A 22,650-nucleotide genomic window follows, 5' to 3' on the forward strand; every position below is an offset into this window, starting at 1 on the left:
GATATGCATAAGCATAAAGGAGAAGAAAGGCTACTCAAGGGAAGGGGACAGACACATGCAAAGGTAGATGTAAAGGTGAGAATAGGATAGTGTGTGGGTAAAGGAAGCAAGGAAGAAAAGTGTCAGGTAAACCTGAGTGGAGATAACTCGCTGAAGGACAACAAAATAAAAATTAGATAGAAAGGTCATGTGGGGAATAATGGAAAAATTTTGAGTAAGGACTACAGAGGCTATTGATAGAATAAAAGACTACATCTTGTCCAAAGAAAACAAACAGATGGCCAACAAGTATATAAAAAGATATTCAATATCACTAATCAGGGAAATACAAATCAAAAACGCAATGAGATAGCACTTCACACCTGTTAAAATGGCTATTATCAAAAAGACAAGTAATAACAAGTGTTGATGAGGATATGGAGAAAAGGGAACATTTGTGCACTATTGGTAGGAATGTAAATTGGTGCAACCGCTATGGAAAACAGAATGGAGTTTCCTCAAAAAATTAAAAATAGAACTACTATATGATCCAGCAATTCTGGGTATTTAAAGAAAATAAAAACACTACTCAAAAAGATCTACACCCTCATGTCCACTGCAACATGATTTACAATAGCCAAGATATGATAGTAACTTAAGTGTCCATCAATGGATGAATAAAGAAAATGTAATATGAATATATATATGAATATTATTCGGCCACCAAAAAAGAAGTCTTGCCATTTGAGACATGGATGGACCTTGAGGTATTATGCTAAGTGAAAAGTCAGACAGATACTGTATCATCTCACTTATATGTGGAATTTAAAAAACAAAAACAAAAAATCAGACTCATACAGAGCAGATAAATGGTTGCCAGAGGCATGGGATGGGGAGTGGGCAAAATGGGTAAAGAGAGTTCAAAAGGTATAAATTTCCAGTTACAGAGGAGTCATGGGATACAATATACATCATGAAGACCACAGTTACTGAGAGTAGATCTTAACAGTTATCACAAAAAAAAAATGTTAATTATGTGTGGACTTGTGATCATTTTGAGATATAAACAAATATCTAGTTATTATATTGTCCATATGAAATGAATGTTATGCCAATTATATCTCAAAAGAAAACCCTGGCTACTTAAAAATAGCGATACATGCTTTACAGAACACCAACAATCTTAGGTATTTGAGAGAGGCGGGGGGAGGGGCAGAGGGAAAGCAGTAATCAGGGGAAGAGATCCTAAGACTATCTAACTGAAGCCTGAGAAATTAGGTTACTTGATAAATTGAGAGTATGGGAGTATGGGATTAGGTAAACAGTGTTCTTGTGTGCCACATCAGGAGAAGGCAACAGGCTAGGACCATGCAAAGGGGCACAGCTAAAAGTCATTTCAGTAGAAAGAATAAGAATAAAGATGCCTTTTGTTCAGACAACAGGTAAATGTCAAGTCAGTCAAAAAAAGCACTACAGCTGAATCTTCCGATACAACACCCTACATTGACTCTGAAAGGTTACCTAGCAAATTTTGCAGTTTGGGGGATTGATTACTTCAGAGAGACATATGATGGAAGCAGTATAAATTTAACCTACTACTAGAGAGAAGAATGTAAGCAGGAAAACTAGAAGGTAGAGTAATGAAGATGTGAAATAAAGTCGTTGCAATAAGAATGGAGAATGAGACTTTTCAAAAAGCGATAGAAATTGGGGAATAACTGAATAAAAGTAGGGATGGAAAAGAACAAGATGACTATGAGTCTTTAGAAAGTCTAAAGAAGTGCTATTTGAAGAGGAAAGAGGCAGAATATTGATTTGGTTGTACTCAAATGAAAAGTGACCATGTTTTCTATGTTCTCTTGGAAATATGGGCTTGAGCTCCAGTGAGAGTATGAGGCTAGAGATGCAGAAGTCTATCATAAAAGAGAGAAAGGGTCATTTAATTGCTGTGACTAGGCAATCTTCCAGTCCAAAACAGATGTACATTTTATATGTTAGGTCTGATAGTCCATTCTGTGGTCTGTCATGAAAAGTCTCAATTTTAAGGACATGAAGGCAATATAGTGGAAGTATCTGCCTCTTCATTAGGATTAATTCAGGTGATCTGGCTGCTTAAGTGAGCTCTGGATCATTGCCCAAAAGTAAGTTTATCAAAAATCATTTTATCTAAAGGCCATTTCACTAAATTCACCTTAACTCTTTAGGTGATAGGATTTGTCTTCATAATAGCATCTAACTCCCTGCTACTGTCATCAGACACTGAAAAGCAGAGAAGAGTACTAGGCCTCAAGTCTTCAAATTCTCCACTAATACTTTGATTGCAATTATATTCTTAAATATGAAAAATTCTTCTCTGTCTACCTCCTCAATGGCAGCAAGGAATAGGAACAGAAACAAATTGAACATTCTTTTAAATGTTACAAAAAACAAAAACTGATCAACTAACTCTAGCTAAAAAGAAACAAATTCAGAGAACTGCCATTTGATGAAATGGGCTGCTTCTGCTAAGTAAATACATCTCTCTTCCCTCACAATTACATATGAATCTCTCTTGAAGCTACACCTTAAAGAAAGACTATTATTCTAACAGACTGAAAAGGCTCATTCTTCTGTCTAGGGCATACAAATAACTCCAGTTGCCTTGTTAATCTTGAGGAAATAGTCTTTTTGGATGAAAATCAAGGAAAGAAAGACTTTATGCAGTTTGATGTGCTGAAAGACTGTGAAAATAGAATCCTGGAACTGGCATTTTCGGGCTTGAAAGAAAACTGTTATCCCTGAATGTGACAGAAGCCATTTTTTTCCCAGACTATTAGCATTTCAAAATTACTGTTTCTTTTTAAGCATTATTTTATTCTTATAATTGTGATTTTCCCCTTCATATTTCAGGCTATAACAATAACTGATTTGTAGATAATTATTTCAAATACTAAACACATGTAATAATTCTACAATTGAAATAGCTACTAACAGCTGAACACTGTTCATTAAATCTACATTATATAGGTCTTAGATGTCTTGATCAGAAATGCTATGGTGTATATTCTCCTCAAATACTAAAATTTATACCTTTAAGCTATCAAGAAATTTTGATTTACATTTGAGTATTTCTGATTCATTTTTCATTTTCTTTTTTATTGTAGCATTTATTTACTGAGTGAAACAATTTCTATAGTGGTTATGCATATTCTCTAAACCCTCTGAATGTCAAACACTATACAAATGGGAGTAATATAAATTGAGTAGTTCATGGAATCCAAGAATAATGAATTATTAAATCTACAGAGAAAAGTCAGTCAGTCTTTAGATTTCCATTTTTAAAAAACAAATTTTGGGCTAATAATGCATTACTACTTAACAAGTCATGTATGTTCAGAGAACTTCTGCACAAAATAGGTAATCTCATATAGCCTACTACCGTAGGAATAGTGTCATTATAACTGCTGCTGTCCAATTTGGGAGCCAGTGGAGTTTTGGAGTCACACAGCCCTGTATACATAATCTTTGCCATTTATTATTAGTATTAACTTTGGGCAATATAGCAAACATTTCTGAGCCTTGACTCCCTTATCTAATAGAACTTGTGAGAAAATTAAATACAATGAACTATTTGGCACATTGCCTGACCCAGTCAGAGATATCAGCTGCTGTTGTTATATTAAATGAGCCAACAAAAACACACACCCTAGAATTCCCCAAATCAAAATTATACAACTTGTCTTTAGCTGGTTTTCAATATATGTTTAGAAAAAAATCCTTCCAGAAACTTATCTAAGGAAATTATTCAATGGAAGGCTAATAGCTTATGCACAAAGATTATAATTGCAATATTAGTCAAATAAAAAATTAGAGTAAACCCAAATATTCAAAATACGGGACTAATTTATTATACTATGTATAGCCTGTAGATGGAACATTAGGCAACAACAAAATACTTTGGAAATCTATATAGCAATTTGAAAAGTGTGCAAAATGTATAATTATTATATGATTGCAACTCTATAAAATTTATATATTTATGGAGAGGGGACTAGAAGGGAATACACAAAATAGTAACGTTGTGTAAGGATGGTAGAATTATGCATTATTTTATCTCCTACCTTCAGTAGTTTTTATATTTTTTACTAAATGATTTGTTATTACAGCATAAAGACTGTTTGTTCTCCTTGACAGAAAATATGGATGTTGTTAACATTAAGTAGGCATTTATTCTCCTTATTCTTGTTTCTTAATATAATTGTAAAAGTCTATAATGATAGAGTCAGCTTTGTTTCCAAAGGTTTCTTTCATTCCTAGCAACCAGGCAATTCTTCTTTAGCTGTAAATAGATCCAGAGCAACAGTACCCTTTTACTGCATCCTTTACCATCCCCCATATCATTTTTAATAAACAAATAACATTTTTTGATATTTAAAATATAGTAGGTAGAAAAAAATTTAAATATATCTGAAATCTCATCATCCAGAGAAAAATCATTGCTAATAATTTGGTATGTATCCCTTCAAAGCTTTTTCTCACACAAAGGTGTAAATATTTTCCCTTTACATTCTAAGAGAGAAATATTTGTCAAACACCTACTGTTATATTTCAAATGAACTTGGTTGGCCACGAAGCCTGCTAAGAAATCTACACTTTTGTTTAAATGTTTTCCTTCTAGAAAATATCTACTCTTACTCCAACTGCTTATCAATCTTATACTCATGCTCTAGGCAACTATATCTACTGTCAATTCAAGCATTTACCAAAATTAGAACTCCCTTCAAAGCTCACTAATCTTCCTAACTGTAAGAGCTCTTTAGTTATTAGAATAATTAGACATGTCAATTTTAAGTAGCTAAATGTAATAGTGTGAAATATAAAAATTAATTCTCAATGAATAAATATAAAAAGCTATACTCAGAGGAAAATACAAGAAAATAGGTAGGGAAGATTAACTATACCCTTTAAAACATGACAAATCTCAGAAGCCATAAAGAAAACAAAATAGCTAATCTATGAAGTACAAAAATGTAAAATTTCTATATGAAGATTCCATAATAAAGTTTCAAAAGATAATTTATAGAAGCCATCTGCAACAAATAACACTCAAACAGCTAATCCATAATGCATATAGATGTCCCACAAATCAATAAATACAAAAATTTACAAAGGAAATAATCAACTGTTTGTAGAAGAAATACAAATATCCAATAAGCATATGAAAAGATGTTAAACTAATACATTCAAATTAAACAAATCATTTTAGTTCATTGGATTGACAAAAATCAAGGTTGAGAATATCTAGTGTCAATGCCATGGGGAAATTCTTTCTCTCATATACTACTGGAGGTAGTGCACGTTCCAAAACTAATTTGAAGAACTAAATATTTTTTTAATTTGTAGACACTATATTCTAACAATCTTGAGTCCAGGAATTCCTTCTGCAATAACATGTGCAGACGTACACAAAGATCTACGCACAAGAAATGAAATGGCCATGGCAGCATTCTTTAAAATACAAAAAAGCAGCATGAATTTTCACTGACAATGAAAAATTTAAATTATGATCTAACTCTAATGGAGTACTAGAAAGCAGACAAAAGAATGAGTAAATCTTTACCTGTTGATATAAAAAGATATCTACAATTAGAATATTTAAAAGATGTAGAACCATCTCATTTTTGTTTAGGAAAAAAACTATGTATATAGATATTAATATTGATATAGAGAGTGAAGGAATGCATAGGAAAATCTGAAAGTCATTTTCAATATACAGATGCATCAGTCCACGTGTTATATACCCTAAACTTATACAAGAGTATGTGTCAATTATATCTCAATAAATAAAGCTAGGGGAAAAAATTAATAAAAACATGAAATGCCCAGGACCAATGTAAGGAAAAATTAAACTCTACAGAGGACCATAAAAGTAACTTTAATAATTCAAGATGTATCTTATCTTTGCATGGAAAAAAATCTGAAAGGACATTAAACTATTAATAGACTTACATTTTAACACTTTAGCAATGATTTATTAAAATCAGCATGAATTACTTTGGTAAATATGCTCGCACATTTATACTTTTACCTACTGGCAAAAAATTGGATAAAACCAAATTTGCCCAATAAAAGAGGCATAACTGAATTGCAGAATACTCATATAAGAGAACAGTACTTTTCCAAGTGCAGTCTGCAGCCCATTACACCAAGTTGCAAAATCAGTTTGGAGGGATGCAGCAAGCATATTTTAAAAAATAAAATAAAATAAAAAATCAATGCATATGGTAACTACTGCCTTACAACTTTTATTACAATATTTATGTGTAGTCTTAATCGCAAAGTAAAATATATATTTACTACTCTGAATTTTGAGCAAAACTGCACTTAAAACCCTTAACAACTTTTTAACATATATCTTCAAGGAATATTTAATGATTTAGAAAAATGCTTACTTGAAAGTGTTAAATGAAAGAAGCAGGGCACAAAACTATATGTATACATGTAAGTATGATCTCAATTTAGTTATAAATATATTTGCATAAAAAAGAAAAATATTCCTAAAGGATAGCTATTTGAAATAGCAAAATACAAGCAATTTTTCTGTTCTTTCATGTAGTTTTGAAGTCTTACAATGAGCATGTGCTTTAATCAAATATTAAAATGCTACTTAAAACATGTTAATTGCTATGTATATATTACCACAATAAAAAATGCATACGTATATATTCATTTATTCATCGGGTACTTACTGAAAACCTACTATGTATTAAACATTCAGTATCCTAGATAGTGAGGATAAGATGGTGAGCAAAAGAGAGAAGTCTGCCTTCAAGCGGCTTATATTGTAGTAAGAAACTCTATATAGAATAAGTAAATATAAAAAAACTTTCTTATAAATTAAAAGTCTATTTGAGAAATAGGACACTGTCATTCTTTCAAGTTATTAAATGCCTTATGTACTCCTCTAAAGATACTTGTTAAAAACCCCTCTTGCCTTATGCCATCAGGTAAAATAGTACTTTAATAGCATAATCAAATCTTCAATTTACATTTTTAAAAACTTAAATATTTGGAGTAAGTTTCATACTGGTGTCAAATTTAGAAAAGAAATATTTTGTTCATAAAAACTTTATCCTTGTCCACTATTAATGACAACATAGATCAAAAAATACAAAAAATATCTTTTTCTATTAAAATTACAGTGACCATTCAAGTTCCGCAGATAATTTAATGTTCACACTGTTTTTCTACTTACTAGATGATAAATTTGCATTAAAAAGATAAAAAATCCTAATAATGTTATTAAGAGCTACATAAATGGGCATACCCATGATCTTCTTATTCAAGATTCCTATAGCCCACGTCCACTTTTTTAGAATCCTTTATTCTAAGAACAAAAAAAAATCTCTCTTCTTTATTTTCCATTCTGAGTTTCTCTAATTTGGGTGTCCTCTTCTTCTGAACTGTCCTAATTATAACAGAGACTGGTGGTATTCAATTAAACCTTTAAACAAGTTAGTGTTTTTTGAAGGGACAGATTTTTAAATACATTAATATATTAAAATGCAACCTAATATATAGCATCCATAAGTTAAATATTTTTACAAGGTAGATAACATCTTCAGTATTTATTTATCAAAACAAAGCAATCAATGATACCTAAAATGGCCAATTTGTACAATTAAAAATGAGAAATGACACAGGTCAAGAACAGATATTTTATTCATTTGTATCACAAAAAATACCAATAAAAAAAATGCACTCTTTTGTAAAGAAAAACTTTAGTAACCTTTACCAGAAAGAATATATACTTACTAAACATCTTTATATATAATTTTTTAAATCATCAGTATGCAAATTTATCTAGTTTTTTTATTTCATGAAAATCTGTTAAGTATTTCAATAACTTCGGAAAATTAAAATGACTGAATTTTTACTTGGATCAATCAGTGCTGAAGATGTGACTATTACTGCAATCACAAACAATCACAAACACCAAAAATGACATGCTAAAACAATCTCTTGATATCCAACTAATTTTAGGTAAAGAAGGCCAGATGTTACTACATATAATCAGTAAAAGTAGGAATAGCATTAAGACAATTCAAAAAACATAACGTTTAGATGTAGACTGAATTTGTTTAAAATTCTCACTTGGAAACATTTGTCATCTTATTGGTGGAAAATGCTCCTGATAATGACTAAGACAAAGTCAAATTAATGGCTAGTTTAAAAAAATAATAACATTATTATAGAGTAGTTAAGAATGCTGACTCTGAAGCCACACTGTATGGGTTCATATCCTAGCCACTTACCAGCTGTACGAACTTGGAAAGATTTCTTACTCAGTATCTCAGTTCCAAACATATAATGTGTGGCTGGTAATAACGGTGCCTATGTCACTTAGTTTTTGTGAGAATTAAATAAATATATATGCAAAGTACCAGGACCAGTTGCTCTATATTACAGGCACTATTTAAGCATTTCTCGTTTTATCTTAATAATTACAATTATTATAAAAACAGCTTAAGTTTATAGGACCAAAGTATATCACATTAGAAATACACTTGATCTTTGACAAAAGGCCAAGAAAAGATTTATATTAGAAATAAAAGAAATGCCTAGATGAAGATCAGTATTGGACTTGCTTGCTACAGCTTAACCTAGCCCTTATCAACTTCAACAATGCATAAGCCAAGACAGCTGGCATTCTATCAACAATATCATATTTTAAAAATCATAGATAAAACATTTGCAGATAAGTAAACCTAAAATACACTTGGTTGTTAAGGAAAGATAAGAAAAAACATGTATTGTTAAATGCTATCTAAACCACACTATTTCTTAACAATAAAACTATTAGTCACAAACTGTATTACAGGAAATCATGCCCTAAAAGACATTTGTGCTTATAGCAATATAAGAATGTGCAGATAAGAATGTTTAATACATCTTTTCTTAGTCTTTAGTTATAAAGCCATGGGGCTTTACTTCGAATGCATTCATAGAAAATGGTCATTGATATTCAAAATTATTTACATATAAATATGCTTTTTAACACTGAAAGCTCCAAAATACTGAACATTAATCTTCACTGACAAAGAAAAATTGCACTGAAAATACCTTCCTGTTCATTTTTTTCTTCTTATATTTTATACCCTGCTACATACAAAAATGTTATTTTTAATATTAAATGTATACTTATTTCTACTGAAAAATAAAAAATAAATTTTTTTAAAAATTAGCACATTGCAATTTTATATAAACTTAATTTTATAATTAATTTAATTGTATTCTTACCTTCTCCCTGATGCAGTGGGTTCTCAAACTTTAGTGTGCATCATAATTACCTAGATTTTTATTAAAAACAAGATTCTTGGAACTCACAGAAATTCTTATTCAGTAGATGTGGGCAGGAGCACAGGAACCTACATTTGTAACCAAATATTCCAGATGTTTCTGAAGTTCGTAATTCATGTCCAACACTTTAAGAAACACTGCTTTAATGATTTAGCTTATGATATGGATGCTGTGCTTTAATTCATTAGATATTAGCTCAGTGCCTTATATGTACAAAGTTTAGTGCTATGGATCAAACATGAATTTTGCTTCAAGGAAGGTACATACAGTTTAATAGAAGAGATAAGAATTGCATACAAATTACATAATAAAAAGGAAGGAATTATTGAATGTCTTTTAAAAAGACACATAAAATACTGGGGAGTTCAGAGGAGGGAATAATTACTTCCAGCAGACCTCCTTCTAGTAGGAGATAGCATTTGAAGTGAGTGTTGAAGGCTGTCTCTTTAGGCTCTTTAGGCTGTAAAAGGAAGAGAAAATGAACTAACAATTCTCTCACTGAATGATAAACATGTCTAATGATAAACGTTACTCCTTCAATAACTCAGAAAAACCATTCCCTACTTCCGAAATTTTATGTTGATTTATAACCTAGACCAAGGTCTTGTGTTGTCCTGTATATCCGTCCAGCAGCTTGATGTGCTTCTATCTCTTTGGACAAGTCCTTGAATGAATCTGCTTTAGTACTTTTAGTACATTAACTCTCTGAAAGATAAGGTCACACAGTGGATATTGATAGAGAAACATACTTATCCTTTCATACATCTTTAGGAAGTAAATAAGATTTACGCATGGTTGAAATGAGAACACTTTAGGCAGTCTTCAGTTCTAAAATCTCCACAGGTTCACATCAGGTAGCAGTGATGAGAGAAATGATCAGAAAAAAAAGAGAGAGAAAGATTTTAAAATTTAGAAGCCATTGTTCTAAAAGCCAAATAAGACTAACTAGAGGGCAGAAAAATCATAGGGCTCTTTTGTTTCCTGGTGATGTGGCATTTTGTTTAACATTAGTGGCATTTCTATGACTTGCAGTTTTAAAAATCCCAGAGATATACTAAGTCTACAGGTGCCCAATATTGACTGAATAAATGAATGAATGAATGAATGAATAACTTTTAGGGTTATTTCTCTGGTCTTTCTTGAAGGTTTACCCTCCTTTATTCAGAGAAATAACAGTCAGACAAGTCCCAAATGGGCTACATTCTCTCATTTTCATGTTTTTTGCACATGGTAGTCTGTCTGCTAGAAGGCTTTTCAGCACCCTCCTCCTCTTGGCTAATTCTTAGTCTTCTAAACTTAATTTATATATCCCCTTCCAGAACCTAACAGCCTACACTGGCATACCCACCCCAGTCTCCCCACAAAATCCTCTGCATTGCTGTGTCTTAATTCTTATGAGTATGCTTACAGAGGCAGCAAGATAAGAAGCTGTGGAGTCAGACACATACCAATCCTACTACTTACTGTGTGAACTTAGATGAGTTACCTAATGTTGCTAAACATTAATTTCTTGATTTAAAAACAAAATAACAGCACGTAATGTGCTTAGTATATCGCCTTATATATAACAAGAGTTAACAATAACTTTTATTATACTCACATTGTACTGTAACTTGCTGATTAACTTCTCTGACTTTTCCTCTAAACCGCACACTTCTTGAGGAAAGGAACAAGTATTTCTGTATAAGCAGCATTTAGCACAGTGCTTGGTATATGGTAGGTACTTAATGACTTTTTGATGACTAAATAAATATTACTCCCATTATAGTAAAATTAATTTGCCACTTGAAATACTTTCTGTAATGAGGTGGAAAACAAGTGAATAAGAAAATAAATGCCATTAATGTCAGTTTCAAAAAAAAAAAAAAGGTATACTGTTTTTATTCAGATTAGTTTTAAAATTTACTGTTAATTATACATGTTACAAAATACCAAATGATTTTCTTGAACATATGCCTTAGGAACCGAATACCTATAATATTTTCATGGTATATATTAACCAGAAAATTACCAAGCCACACATACGGCTATCTTTATTTAGACAACCCTTAGAAAAGTTACAGTAAAATAAACAGCTTTTTAAAACCAAGAAAATTCTTAACATAGCAAAGCTTAATTAAAATCTCCATTTACAGTCCTTGGGGAAATGAAAAGAAATTCAGCTTCATGGTTTGGTAATTTCGACCCATGTAAGAATATAAAAATATACTAATTATTTAACACAATATTTAATGGACTTTTCCATTGTAATGTTTAATTAGTTGGTTTGAATAAGAGTATTTATTTGTAAGGCCTCATTCTGAGAGAATGCTTTTATTTTATATTTGATCTTCAATATATTTTAATCTTCAGTTTTACAGATCTACACTATAAGTTGATATCACTTGTCCTGTTTCCTCCCCCTTTCCTTGATAGTCAAGGATAGCTTTACATTATTATATGTTGAACATAAACTGGATATTAAAACATTTAAAAAGGAATTCTGACTCTGACTCAAGCTTTAAGTCATTTTTGAATGCATTATGCAAAAGAATAATGATTTTACAATGATGATTCCAAAACAATGTTATAGCCTATGAACCCAATTGGGAATTGTAATTCATGAAACTTCTAAAATACAAATGATCATTGCTTTATGTTCATTTATAAGCCGCTGCTTATTCATGACCAGTATGTACTTTACTGGCTTCTAAAAAAATCACATACTATTTATCTTCCTTTTTTACTTAATTTTAAAAAATTAAAAAGGCTGTCTTTCCAAAAGAGACACTATGTTGAATAGATGGCATTAGGCATTAAAACTGTATAGAAAATAGGTGCCTTTGGCTATTTTTAAAATTAATATTGAAATTGAAAAATCTAACTAGATTACAGCATTAGTCAAGTATAAAATGGACAAAAATATCTTCAAGCATCTTAGTGAATAGTGATATGTTGGTCACTGTTATGAGCTATACAAGTTGTGAACTATTTTTTTAGTCTATTATTTAAAGAATTTCTAGATTTCAAACTGTTTTTAATAAGTGGCACTAACTATTGATCTTTTCTTTCATTACAGGCAAGGTTTAGAAAAATATTTGGTGCCAAAACCTTAAATTGCTCTTTATTTATAGGTAATACCTGAGCAAGACAGACTTTTGGGGTGGAAGATAAAATAAAAATCCAACCACCCTCACTCCCTTAAAAGGGAGGTTAGTTACAGTTAGCCAGGAAAGTGGATATTCCATGAAGAAGAAACAGCATCTACAAAGGCAAAGAGGCAAAAAATAATATGATATCTTTATAGAATTGCTGTGAATTCAATTTCAATTATATCAGAAAATTCAGCGAGGCTAGATTAGGGGGAAAAGAGATAATGGCAGGCAAATTTTTTGTGACACTACTAATCAAAGCAAGAAGTGATAAGGGCCTGAACTAAGCAACAGCAGTGGTCAAAATTCAAACGACTGAACTGCATATTCACTAAGATTTTTTCTATAGAAATGTTTGTAACACAGTATGAAAATCATAAAATGAACTTCATAGCTATAATTCCTTGAGTCAGTATGCCTGAGTTGACATCCTAGTGCCACCCCTGATGGTGGAAACTTGAGAAAGTTCTTTAAATTGTCTGTGCCTTGGCTTTTGCATCTGCAAAGTGGGCTAATAATAGAACCTAATAATGAATACTTTTTGTGAGGATTAAATGAGGTAATAAATATACAACACTGCCTGAATGAGCTTTCAATAAATGTAGTAGAAACAACAGAAACTACTACCTCTAGCTCTATAATTACTTCAGGTGCAGACAATGCTGAATTTCTGCAGGTTTAAACTATTAACTAAGTCTTATGCAAAGATATTTACATTTATCAACCTGAGATTAGAGAATATCCTGTCAAAGGGCATTTAAATGCAAATTTGTATTGATCTGTTTTAAAAAACTGAAATTTCTAGATGCATAGTTAACTTTCCATATGACCCTGAAAAGTTGAAAATATTTTGTTCCTCTGATAGTACATAAGTCGACTGTGAATAATAAGACAGGTGTCTTTCAAGTAATAGATGAGACAGTATTTATAAGCTGCCTTAAACCAAGACTATATGAAGTAATAAATATTCGGGGTTTCCAGAAATCAAATCCCAAACCTTCAAAGTTCATTCCTAGTGCAAAATTAGTAATAGCCTGATTTAATGACTGTCACCTCTCATATTTATGTGATAACTTGTTAGGTTCAATTTAAAAAGCATGTTCACAACATGATTCTTATCCTCTAAAAGTTTAGCTTAAGAAATAATTTTATATATCACATACCTCAAAAACAATTTTATAAATACTATATATATCACCTTAGGGCATTACATATTTTTTATTGTTACTTGTTAATGCAAAGGTAAATATTAGGTGAAACAATACACTTCACAAAAAACGGGCTTTATTAAAAAGCAGTTTTCAGTTTTAGTATTTAGATTTACATAGCAGAAAAATGTGAATAAGAAATTATAAGGATCAAAGATGGGAAGCTGTGCTTTGTGGTAGAAGTAGGTCAAATACTTTAAATCTATAAAAGAACTAAAATGTTTCTGTAAGACTCTTATAAATTATATAGAATCACATCATCAGGAAAAAATTAACTTTGCTATTTCTAACCAGCTTATTAGTCTTTTGGTTCTTTTTCTTTGATGACTTAAACCAAGATAGAAAGTAATGGACTGGTCTTCCTCAGAGCAATACACCAGAAGGTAAAGTCTTAAGTGAAAATACACACAAGGAATTAAAAATACTCTTGATCTTTTAATTAGCTCCTTACTCTCTATACAGTATTATTATTCCTTAAACTTGTCATTGTTCATTATATTCTCAAAGAATTTACATGTGAATACTCTTAAGTTCCATGAAAATGTTAATTTACAAAGTTGTGGAGTGTTAATCTGTAATGAGAACTGCAAACATATTTCTGCAGCTACATAGTTGAAAATGTTAATAAACACACCAACAATAAAATAGAAAGCCAAGCTCCTCTACCATTCAGAGGAGAGCAGAGGATGAAAATAATAAAGAGAAAGAAGGGAATGAGAATAGGCCTGTAAAAATAAGAAAACGATCTGGTAGACTGAGCAGATAAAAAATTCATTTGTTCAACAAATAGGTAATGAGTGGCCACTATGTGCCTGGATCTATACTAGATGCAGTATAGACAAAGGTGAACAAAACATTATTTACTTGTTGTCCTCAGTCTAGGGAAGAGACAGCAAAAAATTGACACATGAATACATATATATATATATATATATATGGAATATGTATATGTATAGGTATAAATTGTGATAAGTGGATATAAAGTAAAAGATGCTATGAAAACTAGAAAGCAAGATTTAATTTAGACCATAGGTAAGAAATCACCTCTGTGAGGAGGAGAGATTTAAGACCTACTGGTTAAGTTAGACAGGTTGGAGAGAAGGGGGAAAGTTACAGTAAAGAAAACAAAAGTACAGAGAACCGGAGACAGGACAGAGCATGGCAGGTTCTGGGAACTAAATCAAGACCACTGTGATTGAAGCAAAGTAACTAGGCAAGAGCAGAGGCTGATCAAGGTGAGACCAAACGACTGCTATATGAAAAACTGACTGAAGGAAGGGAAATGGGGAACCAGAAATAGCAGCTGAGAGTACTGTTACAGCCAGCTAAGAGCTGATGAAAGCTTGGATCAGACCAAGTTGGTAAGTGGAGACTAAAAGAAATGGGAGAGTACTTGTCTTTTACAGAGAAGTGAAATTAAAAGACCTCTAAGTGAAATAATTAAAATGCTTTTCTATCTTGTTTTTCTACTATGATATGAAGAATTACTAAAATGGTTTTCCAAAGATGCTATACTCTAATCATTAAAATCTGACTACCAATGAGATATCAATCCTGTGTTATGTTTATATGGTAAACTGATCTTAGGATAGAGAGATTATCTTAGTGGACCTGATCTAATCACAAGAACCCTTAAAAGCAGAGAGCTTTCTCTGGTTAGCAGTAAGAGAAGCCAGAGAGACTGGAAGCAGTGGAAGGACGTGATGTGCCACTGCGGGTTTGAAGATAGAGAGGACCATCTGAGAGAGAAGGAATGTGGGAGGCTTCTAGGAGTGACACTCAGCCCAACAACCAGGAAGGAAATGAGGACCTCAAACCCACAGCAAGGATCTAGATTCTGTTAACAACCTGAATGGGCAGGAAAGTGGAATCTTCCCCTGAGCCTCAAGATAAGAGCCCAGCCTGGCCTATATCTCGACTTTGGCCTTGACTTGAGACCTTAAGCAGAGAACCCAACTGAACATTCCTAGACTTCTGACCTACAGAACTATAAGATAATAAATGAGTGTTGTTTTAAGCCACTAAGTTTATGGTAACACGTTACACAGCAATACACAATTAATAGAAAACTACCACCCATTAACTATGTGAGGAGAAATTAACATTCAATAATCTAAACCTAAATCAGATTATTCTCTAGTCGTAGAAAGAAATCTGGGGAAAATAAATTCAGCTTGCTATTCCTCCAAAGGCAAAATACAGAAGTATTTGGTTATTGAGTAGGAATCCATTTAAATATGACTTTAACAGTAAATGTCAGATATTTATAGAATTAAAGTTTTTACTATTAAGTCTAAACTTGTGCCATTCAGTGTGGTAGCCACTAGCCAGCCCCATGTGGCTACTAAACACTTGAAACGTGATTTTCCAAACTGATAAGTGAAAAATACACATATGATTTTAAAAACTTGGTATAAAAAATACAAAATATCTCAATAATATTTTAATATTCATAACATGCTTAAATGGTAATATATTCAGATATATCATATTTGGATATATTGAGTTAAAGAAAATAAATTATTAAAACTAAACTCACCTGCCTCTTCAATTTTTAAAATTTGGTTAACAGAAAATTTTAAATTACATATGTGGCTCAATTCTATTTCTATTGGATGGTGCTAGTCTAGACTTTTAGGCATGTGTCCTCTTTCAAAATGCCCAAAATCAAGATCACAGTCAGCTATAAGTATTCTCCTCTTTCCAACATAGTTCAGTGGCATTAATGGCACATAGCTGTATAAAAATACAAGATGAGTGGTATGGCAGTTCTAATATTAGTGAAGACATGAGAAACCAGATCTCTCATACAATACTGCTGGACAAAGTAAATTGACAATATCTAACAAAGTAAAAGTGTACATAACTTCAATCTCACAATTCCACTTTTAGGTATATAACCAAGAAATCTATGAACATATGTACAAGGAAACATGTCCAAATAGAATTATGTGTACGGCAGAGGCTGCCAGTTATCTTTTTTCCATAGTGTAGAGCTGTTTCTTAAATTAACTGCCAAGCTAGTGACTACATTTCTCAGTCCTATTTGCTGGGAAATGTGGGCCCGAGGTGATGCCACATGACTTGAATTCTAGTCAATGGAATGTGAAGAGAATTATATATGCCACTTCTAAGGACTGGCCCCTAAAAACTTCCAACACCATTCTCCATTCTTGTTATGTCTGCTGGAAGGATGCTGATGCCTAGAGCAACCTTGGAAACCACAGGTTGAAGATGACAGACCCTTTATTAGCCTGGATCCCTTAATCACTCCATAAAAAACAGCCTCCCTCCTCCACTGAAGTACTCTGTGAGCAAGAAATAAAATAACATTATACTAAGTTAAACTTTGAGATTTCAGAATTTACCCATTAAGCAGCTAGTATTAACTAATATAGTGTGTGCTATGCAAAAATTAGAAACAACCCAAATGTCCATCAATAGATTAGATAAATCGTAATACAATCATACAATGGAATGCAATGAAGTAGCTGAAATTAAAAAAAAAAAAAACAAACCTAGATCTATATGTATTAATATAAATAAATCTTTAAAGAAAAGTTAGTCTCAAGATAGCTACAAAGTCTATGGCATGGCCGCCCTGAACATGCCCCATCTCATCTGATCTTGGAAGCTAAGCAGGGTCGGGCCTGGTTAGTACTTGGATGGGAGACCACCTAGAAATACCACGTGCTGTAGGCGTTTAAAAAAAAAATAAAGATAGCTACAAAATGAAAACAAAAAAGCTCACCATACATATATTGAACATACAAATTCATGTGTAGTTAAATTATAAAAATAAAGACAAGAAGTATACATTCCTAGAATTTCCAATTACCTCTGGGAAGAAAGAAAAGGGAATGGGTTCAGAGAAGAGTGACAATAAAGTCTTCAATTTCATATGAAATTTTTACTTCTTTAAACTGATCTTAAATAATTATAATAATTTGTTGAAACTGCATGCTGGGTATATGGATTTTTTGCTTTATTATGTTCTGTATGTTTAAATTATTTCATAATGCCAATAATCTCTTATATATCATCTACTTAGAGGGCAAACTAATAACACCATATTAAAGGACATATTAAAACTACATATCAAAGCCTTAAATATGTCTTTTACTGTAGTCCCAACACTAGGAACATACTCTGAGAAAAATCAAAGGTTTGTTCAAAGGATGACCTCCACAATATTCTTAGAGTAACCAAAAATTGGTTACACCTAAAACATCGAATAAAATTGTGATTATTGAGAATTCACTTAAAAATTGCATAGAATATAATGGAAGGTCAGGTGAGATGTGTGGAGATAGATGAAAACAAGATTTGCCACAAGTTGATCATTGTGGCTGGGTGATAAGTACAATATTCTACTTTTCGTATACTTTAAATATTCTATTATAAAAAGTTTTGAAATGTGAGAATATCAATATTTACTAAATTCAAAAAAGTTTAAAATAGTAAGAAAAGTATCTTTTAAAAAATCTCTTAGTTCATTTATTGGATCAGCAAATATTTATTTTGTGTTGTGTATGTGCCTGTCATTACTGACCTAGGAATATGATGGCAAACATGTAGCTAATAATCTAATGCAACTGTTTCCAAACACTAGCTCAAGAACTCTATTAAAAAATTTGGAAAATCATGAACCCTGCTATATATGTGCCTCCCTCCACATCCCCCTCTCAACATCCACACCCATGCACACATGCAAGCAATACTCTCTCACACTATTCTCTCACAAACTATTCTTCAGTATTTGAGTAAGCTCTTTCACATAACCTACTTAATAATTCCATTTTTGTTGATTTCTCATCAGATATGATCATTTCATCTTTTTAAAAAACTAATTTAACTAAGGATGGAAGAAGTATAGGCTCTTTTGTTATTTCTTATGCTTGCTTGTATTATAAGTATGTTCAACCCAACATTTCTTTGTGAGATTTTTTAAAGCTAGCTGTGATTTTATAAGGGTTAAATTTGTTAAAACCAGGAAATATAATCAATAAATCCATTTAATCAGCACAGGTAAACTAATACTTTGTAATATTCTGAAAATTGGAAGGAGGGTGCCATTGTCAACTCCTGTAAGCTGTGAAACTTGCACTTCATCAGGATACCTCATTTACCATGTGTGACATGAAATCAGTTGTCATAACAAGCTGCCAATCTCCATCAATATATAAAATATTAATAGCATTTAATTTCATATTTTGCACATGAGTAAATAGACTGTAATATTTTCTTCCTTCATCCCAGTGGGTAAACCTCATTTTGAAGTCCATTGGTCTAGTAAAAGATATATAAAATCTGTTGACAAAAAAATAATGAATTAAACAAGAACTGTAAGAGGAATAAGCGCTGAGTATTCTGGAGGGGCATATGGAAGACACCCCTAACTCATTATGAGTGTGGGGATGGTAAACAAAGGAAGGACTGTTAAATGGAGACCTAAAGAATGGATAAAAGATTGAGCTGGATGAGGTGGGAGTGGCAGAGCATGGTGTTTCAAGCTCAAAGAATAATATGTGTGAAGGTTCAGCAGTAAGGCCCAATACGGTACATTCGAATTAATATATTAGCAATCTAGCATAGTTTCTAGATGTGTAGAGGTGGGATAGGGTGGATGGACAGTGATTTAGATATAAGGCTGATAAGATTATAAAGCCTTGTGTGGATTTTATCTGGAGGGCAATGGAGAGAGAGGTGATGAAGATAAAGAATTTGGCCTTGCTCAAAGAGAGATCTGGCCTTTGTCCCTGGCTCCTGAGAGGTAACCTCTAAACCCCTGGAATCTCTGGAGTAATGGGAGTGTCTTTGTTATTCTTGGAGGGCCCCTTGACCATGTAGTAGCTCACCGAGGGAGATATGGGGAGACTGAAAACTAAGTTCAATCAATTGGGCAATCAATCGTTAAGTTATAACAAAAACTTAGGATACTGAAGATCACGAGACATGTTTGGGCTGGCAGTACTCCATGTGTATTGCTACACATCGATCCTGGGAGGGTAAAACATCCCTTGAGGACAATGGAAGCTTCTTATTTGAAACCCTCATAGATTATGTCCCATGCATCTTTTCCTTTGGCTGGTTCTAATTTGTATCTTTTTCCCTATAATGAACCATATCCACTAGTATAACTGCCTTCAGGGAGTTCTGTGGGTCTTTCTAGTGAATTATGAAATCTGCAGGTGGTTTTGAGAAACCCAAAAACTTATAGATGGTGCCAGAAGTGAGAGTGGTCTTATATGGACTCTTCCTTCTAACTTTGCAGTCAGACCCTAACCGGTTGCAGTTGAAGTTAGAAATCTTGGGCTGACTTGGTAGTCTGCAGGACTGTACCTTTAACTTTGCAGGCTGGCTAACTCCAGTTAAAGAGTAAAAATTTTTAAGCAGTGGGTGACGATTAGACAATGTACATAATCTAGATTCTAGAGGAATCACTTTGGCTACGCTTGGGAGAGTATATTGCAGAAAAGTGAGACTAGCAAGAGATGACAATGATGGTGGGAATGAAAAGGGGCATATTTACAAGATATTTACGATGCAAAATTGAGTACCAGTGAGAGGTGAAATCACAGTTGGACCCACCAGAAAATCAGGTTTTAGTTTTGTCTGAGGGGAGATCAAGGGAGTTGGAGGATTGAATTCAATTTGAACAGTTTATTTTAATTTGTGAAGTGTTTTAGACATCTCGGTAGAGCTGTTCCATTAGCAGTCAAAGCATGTATGGAGATAGAATCTGGAGCCTTAGGATCTACAATTACCAAAGCTCTGGGATAGACCGAAGTTGACTACAGACAAGGCAGCCAGACTTGAAAAGGCCAAAGACCAAAAAACTCAAAGAATAGGTGGAAGCCTGAGAGGTAGGGAAGAATCTGAAGAGTATGGTTAACAATAAATAGCTGGTCTTAATTTTCTTCTTTTTGCTAATGTGAATTTTCTCCACTTCTAAAAGTGAACATTTATTACTTTTTAATAAGAAAAAGATGTAGTTTTAAATGAGTATTACAGCACCCATGTATTTTTCCATATATATATATATATATATATATATATATATATATGAAACAAAGTTAAATGGTTTTCTGACCTTTCTCAAAGTCATTAATGATTCACATAATTCACAATTCAATTCGATGAATTATTAGTGTCTATAACCAATGATTTTCTTTTCCAAGCCATTTTTTTTAAAAGTACCCACCTTCATTACTACTGTAAGCCATCTGAAACTACTTAACTTTGTCAGGCTGCTGAGATATGTCTTCTCCTTGAGTAATGCAACCGAGGCTAAATGAATAACTGAGGAAGCACTGCTCTAAAAATGTAATGACACGCAGCTCTAGAAACGACTTGAGAGTATTTGTTTCTTCGGGATTAATAGATTTATCCTCAGTAAAGTACAGAGAAATAAAATACACAGTATTGACCCATGCAACCTATACAAGTAGCTTCATATTCATATCTGCTCTAAGATCATCTTTAAATTTTTTTATCTGCAAATTATTTCAAAGCTATAAAATATCTCACACCCCCTCTTTTTCAAAGAGATTCTCTCATTGACCTCAGAAATTCTAATATTATGTCATTACAATATATTTAATTATTTTTCTTTCAAAATGTTACATGTTGTTTTTATCTAGCAGAGGAATATCTGAATACATATTTCCCATTTTGAAGCCCAAAGGCCAAAACTTTATCCCAAATACTGCTCTGAAACTTTTATGTTGCTAATTATAACTATGTTTTGTCCATTTAAACCTTGATCCTTTACTTATCTAAATAACTGCTTATCTCTAGCTAGTGCTAAGCTTTGAGTTTACCAAAATGAAGAATGATAAATATATCTGCTGTTCCTATTTTAAAACTCTTTTGAAAGAAGAAAAATATTGAAAAATATTTAGTATATTTTTTTAAAAGTAAATTTTTAACCAGTGTATACATAAGGCAGTATTGGGAAGCACCTTTATTTTTTTCTTCAAAGAACCTTTGTCTGCTTAGCAGCTACATAGTGTATATTTCAAAATACTGACAGAAAAAAAAAAAAACACTATAGAGATTTATAAAATTGCCATTAACGCAATTTTATTTTCTTTTTACACGAGTCCCAACTATCAAATTGGTGAACATATAGTTGAGGTAACTTCACTTAAGAACTTTGGCACAATTTGATAAGCATGACAGAGTTTTTTAAAAATAGTAAAAATTCTCAGAATAAACAGACTAGATGAGTATTTGAAAAAATATTTTGAAAAAAAAATCTTCCCCAAATAAAGGATCCCCACACATTCCTAATCAGAATTATTTTAAAGTATTTCTTAGTAAATTTGAAAACCCAAACAGTTCAAATATGTCAGGGAGAGTTTTGAGGTTCATTGATTATACTGAGAAATGTTGTAATCATTTGTATATAATCTGTCATTTCTGAATCTGGATCCATCGTTTTCTCATCTGTAAAATAAAATGCTTGGAGAGAAAATGATCTAACCCTACAGTGTCTTCCAGTATTGATTCCTCTAACTAAGTGATTTGATTTCCTTTTATAAATAATGAAATAAAAACTAAAAGCATTAAAAATATATATTTTTAAACTGTGAGGGTTTTTTTTCTTTTTTGGTTTGTGTTTTTTTTTTTTTTAATCTGTTAAGAATCATGAAGTTACTTTACATAAACAAGCCAGCCATTTTATATCTGAATAAAAATAGGTTAATAGCCTCTGCACAAACATAGTATAAATATCTCTGATTTAAAGTGAAATATTTTCCAACTCGAATTTTGCTTCAAATCCAAACTTCTTTTCTCAGATACTCATTTTATCAATTGAATACTTTTTCTAGTTTATGTTTATCAAAATTAATCTTGCTTCCCTTCCATATGGAAAAACACACATCTACTTGTCATCATTTTTATACAGATTTTATTTTTAAAAAACTTTCTTGAATGGAAAATGTTCATGGTTGTTCTAAACTAACAAGTCTCTTTTTAATGGACAT

General features: G+C 32.1%; 1 protein-coding gene, 1 long non-coding RNA gene and 1 pseudogene across 2 annotated transcripts in view; 1 reads left to right on the forward strand and 2 right to left on the reverse strand.

Annotated features, from left to right (window-relative positions):
• PPM1E (protein phosphatase, Mg2+/Mn2+ dependent 1E) overlaps window positions 1-22,650 on the reverse strand; it is a 125,034-nt gene that overhangs the window by 100,182 nt on the left and 2,202 nt on the right. The window lies entirely within an intron of this gene.
• LOC118603865 lies at window positions 9,574-20,701 on the reverse strand. Its single transcript, XR_004951395.1, has 2 exons — window positions 10,919-20,701; window positions 9,574-10,153 (listed from the first exon to the last, which is right to left on the reverse strand). It is a non-coding gene; the product is annotated as an uncharacterized LOC118603865 (long non-coding RNA).
• LOC118604839 lies at window positions 17,241-17,359 on the forward strand (annotated as a pseudogene).

The sequence above is a fragment of the Rousettus aegyptiacus genome, unplaced genomic scaffold (assembly GCF_014176215.1).
Source record: "Rousettus aegyptiacus isolate mRouAeg1 unplaced genomic scaffold, mRouAeg1.p scaffold_m13_p_6, whole genome shotgun sequence".
Classification (NCBI taxonomy): domain Eukaryota; kingdom Metazoa; phylum Chordata; class Mammalia; order Chiroptera; family Pteropodidae; genus Rousettus; species Rousettus aegyptiacus.